Below are 5453 nucleotides of genomic sequence, written 5' to 3' on the forward strand. Positions count from 1 at the left end.
GGTGCCGGCCGCCGAGGGGAGGAGGCGGCCAAGGGAAAATGCCTTTCACTGACCCGATCGCGGGACCTCGGGCCCCGGGCCGGGGCCGGGGGCCATAGCCTAGCTCGGGGGCGGGCCGCCTAGCGGGGGAGGGGGGCACGCCCCCGGGGTGGGGGCAGCTCCACGCCCCTCCGGTTAACCCTTAGCTGTCCGCGGCCGGGCGCGGGCATGCTCCCTTGCACCCCGCCAGGAAAAAAAAAAAAGGGTAGCGGGGGATGGGCGGGCGCGCCGGGCGTTGCTTGGCTACCGCCCCCCCCCCCCGCGAAGGCGCGGGGGCGCGCCAGGCCGCTGGGGGCCGTCAGGGGCCGCGGGCCGAAACCCTCCCAGCCCGCGGGCTCCGTGGCTCCCGCAGCCGCCTCCGGCTCCCACCCATGGCCACCCGCCCCGGGAGCCCGGCCCTCGCGCTTGGCGCCGCGTCCGGGCCCGCCGACTCGGGGTAGCGGCGGCCACCCCGCTCGCAGCCAGGGCTCCCCAACCCGACCCTGCCCCGCCCCGCCCCGCCCCGCCCGCGCTCCCGCCTGGATGGGCCGCGCTCCAGGCGCTCCGGGCGCACGCTCTCCAGCCAGCCGCCCGCCCCGCGGTCTCCGGCTCCCGCCTGGGACGACGGACACGGCGCGCGCGCGCCCGCGGCGGCAGTGGGGAGCGGGCGCACGCGCGCGGGAGCGAGGGGAGCGGGGCTGGGTGGGCGAGCGCGAGGCTGGAGGCCGCGGGAGCCAGCGCGGAAAGCCAGGGGCGGGCCTTGCCCGGAGTCCCTGGGGGGCGGGGGGGGGTCCCAGGTTCCACGGTTCCCTGCGATCGCCAGCATCCGGCCCGGAGCACCTGGCCCTGGATATGCCGACTGCGCTGGACCAGCCCAGCATACCAGTGTCCAGGGTGGAGGAGCGCCTCCCGGGATCCCCCACGAGCTCGCGGCCTCGGGACTGGGGGAGGAGGGATCACGATTTCAGCCCCTTTCCCACATCCTCCGCGCAGCATCCGTCTCTCCGGCTTCCCTTTAACGATCGCTTCTCTCCTTCAACTCAGCCGTTTTCTCGCTGTCGTTGTAAACGTATACCTTTGTTAAAATTTTAAAAGCGAAAACATTTTTTTTTTTCTTAATAGAGAAAAGCGTGAGGTTGGGTGGGTCTCCGGGAGAGCCAACCGAGCTGTTTGGGATGCCTGGGCCCGGGGCGCACCGGATTACCTACCTACCTGCGTCTCTCTCTGCCCCCGCCTGCGCCCAGCGTGCCACTTTCACGTTCCTTCCATTTCTTCCCTCATCTCTCCCACAACCTGCCCTGGCTTCCTTGGACTAGCCTGGAGAGAGAAGGCCTTGGCCTGGAAAGCCGCCTTGGATAGATGGCCGGGTTCCCATGGGGTGCCAGGGAGAGCTGCAGAGTCCAAGCCCTCTGGCTGCAGAGATAACTTGATTCAATTGTTGCCTTCTTCGTTGCCAGGCTTTGGCAAGTGATGGAATCGATAACCACACAGGGCTGTTTAATTACACCGCAGCCGTTGGCAGAGGCCCCTCCATAGCCCTTCTTTCCTCCCTGACTCCTGGTTTAGAGAACAGGAATCAGGAATATGCTGGGCCTGCCTAGAATCTGGAAATGAGATGTGGATGTATATGCCCCTGGAGACAGGGCTGGTGTGTAGGTTGCATATGTCAGAAAGTGGTCTCAGGGGAATGAGAACCGATGTCAGGGTATGTCCTCAAGCTGGCTGGCACTTGAAGCTACTGGGACTTGACCCTGCTAGGGGCTGGCTGGATATAACTGTCTACCCCAGACCCCAGGAGGAGACTGGTGAAGGTGAAGGTGAAAGTAGCTCAGTCGTGTCCGACTCTTTGCGACCCCATGGACTTAGTCTATGGAATTCTCCAGGCCAGAATACCGGAGTGGGTAGCCTTTCTCTTCTCCAGGGGATCTTCCCAATCCAGGGATCGAACCCAGTCTCCTGTATTGCAGGTGGATTCTTTACCACCTGAGCCACCAGGGAAGCCCCAAGAGGAGACTGCCATACCACAAAGGACCACAAGTTTGGTGGCTTCAAACAACAAAAACAGAAATGTATTTTCTCCATAGTTCTAGAGGCTTCAAGTCCAAAATGAAGGTGTTGGCAGGGCCATGCTCCCTCCGAAGGCTCTGGGAGGGGGGTGTCCTCCTTTGCCTCTTCTTAGCTGCTTGGGGGTTCTTAGCCATTTTTGCTCTTCCTTGCCTTATAGCTGCATGGCTCCAGTTTTTGCCTCTGTCTTCACATGACCTTCTTCCTCATGCGTCTCCTGTGTCTGGGTCCAACTTTCCTTCTTTCTAAGGACACTCTGGCAGTCCAGTGGTTGGGACTTTGCACTTTCACTGCTGAGCAGCAAAATAAAGAAATCAATACAAATTCAGGACCCCAGTCTTTGGAGTTACGGCCCACCCAAATCCAGCGTGACCCCCTCTTAACTCAGTAACATCTGCAAAGACTAATTCCAAAGAAGGTCACGTTCACAGGTACCAGGGACTGGAACCTGAACTTTTTTTTTTTTTTTTTAATGTCTGTACGTTTTTTCTAAACTTTTTTAAGGAACTTGAACTTTTTTGGAGGATGTGGCTCTACCCACTACACATCAGCAAGTCCAGCTTCTCAGCCTGCCAAAATGGACTCTGCCTCTTGGTGGGAGGAGAGACAAAAGTCACAGTCCATAGGACCATGAGTGTCTCGAACATGAGGGCAGACTCCAATGGGAGCACTTTGTGTCCATTTTGCCATAGACTATATCCTCTTCCATCACCCATTCTAGATCTTTCTCCCCCTCAGAAAGCATCTCCACTGGTCTAGGTGATTCTCCTGGAGGACTAAACCAGAACTTTACCCACCACAGCTCTGAGCGTTTAATGGTTTTCTCCTTATTAGGCCACCATTGTGCAGTTGCTTATTTTGTTTATCAATCAAGTTTATTAAATTGCTTTTCTATTAATATTTTTTAAAGATTTATTTATTTGGCTGCACCAGGTGTGTGTTGCCGGCTTGCAGGATCTTCATTGCCATGTGTGGGATCTTTAGTTGGGGCCTGCGAACTCAGTTGCCCCATGCAGGATCTAGTTCCCTGACCAGGGCTTGAACCCCGAGTGAATCTGTGTGTCACGGACATACTTCTTACTGTCGTTGGAGAACAGCAGTGCTGGCTCCTGAAGTTCTCAGGATCAACTGCCCTGCCAATACAGCAAGCAGTCTTTTCTTGGCCAGATGATCCCTGATTATGAGGAGTCCACGTTAGCCAGATGGCAGGTTTCTACAGAGCCCTTCCCATGAGCTCTGATAGAAGCAATGCCCTGGGCCCAGAAGTCAGGACCTCTAGCCCAAGAGGGCCTAAGCTTTCATCAATAATGCCTGTGTGAGGAAGCCTTCATAAAAACTCAGCAGGATGGGGTTTCGAGAGCGTCTGTGTTGGTGAACACAACAGGTGTGCTGTGAGAGTGGCACCTGGCACATCACATCCACCTGCCAGGTCCTCCGTTATATCCTTTTATAAGAAGCTGGTGGTCTAGTAAGGGAAATATTGCTTTGAGTCCTGGGAGTCCTTCTGCCAAATTAATGGAACCCTCAGAAGGGGTCGGGGGAACCTCTCATCTATGTAGCTAGTCGGTCAGAAGCACAGATGACAACCTGGCTTGTGCTTGGCATCTGAAGTGGTGAGGGGCAGTCTTGTGGGACTGAGCCCTTAACCCGTGGGATCTGATGCTATCCCCAGGGAGACTCGAAGTGTGTTGCCGTTGCATTGAATTACACCAGCCGGTGTGTGAGAATTGCTTGGTGCTCAGGAAGACCTAGTCAAGGCTATGGTTTTTCTAGTGGTCATGTATGGATGTGAGAGTTGGACCAAAAAGAAAGTTGAGTGCCGAAGAATGGATGCTTTTGAACTGTGATGCTGGAGAAGACTCGTGAGAGTCCCTTGGACTGCAAGGAGATCCAACCCGTCCATCCTAAAGGAGATCAATCCTGAATATTCACTGGAAGGACTGATTTTAAAGCTGAAACTCCAATCCTTTGGCCACCTGATGTGAAGAGCTGACTCATTTTGAAAAGGCCCTGATGCTGGGAAAGATTGAGGGCAGGAGGAGAAGGGGATGACAGAGGATGAGATGGTTGGATGGCATCACTGACTCGATGGACGTGAGTTTGAGTGAACTCCGGGAGTTGGTGATGGACAGGGAGGCCTGGCATGCTGTGATTCATGGGGTCGCAAAGAGTCGCACACAACTGAGCGACTGAACTGAACTGATCTGAACTGGGGAAGACCTCTATACCACACATTGGAACTGGGTGCAGAACCGTTTCTACTGACCCAGTCTTATTCCCCCTGGGTCCCGGACCAATCAGTCAACTTGTTTTCCATGACATCTTTATCTCAGGCCATAGATCTCTCTACCAAGGGGACAGCCAAGTGTCCTGCCCACCTGGAGTACTCACCTCACCACGGTGACACACCCAGGAGCCAGGTCTGAGTGTATCTCCTACATAGGTCCGTCATAGGGAACCTCTGCCCAGAAGCCCACAGGTGTGAGCTGGAACAGGGTACTGTATGATGCAGGCAGGTGACCTAGGGTCTTGACTACCTGTCCATGTACCTGACTTGGGCCTTGGGCCCCACGTGGACCTGGTCGGGAAGGTGCCCTCTCTGCTGGATCGCTGTCATGCCCACCTGGCTGCAGGGCTCAGCAGGTCTGCCAATATTCAGGTCATGATGGGCATCACCAGTCACATAGGCACTTGATATCCTGGGATCATGCTCGAAGTCTGGACCACAGCCCAGTAGCATGACAGCAGCTGCTTTTTGAGTGGTGAATAGCTCTGCCATGGAAGATATGGCCTTGCTCCAGACCTTTATGGATATGTGCTGGGATCCTTCTACTGAGGCCTTCCCCCAAACTCTGTCCTGCCATCACTATCTACCATGGACAGATCCCCTTGTGCCTTTAGACTGGCTGCATCTTCTAGCTCTAGTGGCCTAGCAGCTTGGTCTGCAGCTCTGACCTTCTGCAGGACCCTTTCATACTCTGGACCACTCTCAAAATAAGTGACAGCTGCGCATCTCGAGACTTGCTTAAGATGAGACATCCTGCTCATTGGGTGATCTACCCAGCCTCATGCCAAATAAATCCCTTCTCTTGCTGAAGGTCGAGTCCATGTCTTCTGGTCCATGTCTTCCAGCAATCAAAAAAAAAAAAAAAGCAACGCCCAATGTACGAAACCTGAGAGTGTGGGAGAAGAACATGGGAGCCAGAAGATGGATCTGGGAGCAGGGGCTTTGATCTGAGCTCAGCAAAGAGGACGGGGAGGGACACCCTAGCAGAGCAGGAGGGAGACAGGTATGGCAGGCAACCAGGTTGCAACAGACAAGAGACAGACAAGGTGGGTGTATCACCACTGTAAGCCCCATGGCCATTAAA

Source organism: Budorcas taxicolor, chromosome X (genome assembly GCF_023091745.1).
Source record: "Budorcas taxicolor isolate Tak-1 chromosome X, Takin1.1, whole genome shotgun sequence".
In the NCBI taxonomy this organism is placed as follows: domain Eukaryota; kingdom Metazoa; phylum Chordata; class Mammalia; order Artiodactyla; family Bovidae; genus Budorcas; species Budorcas taxicolor.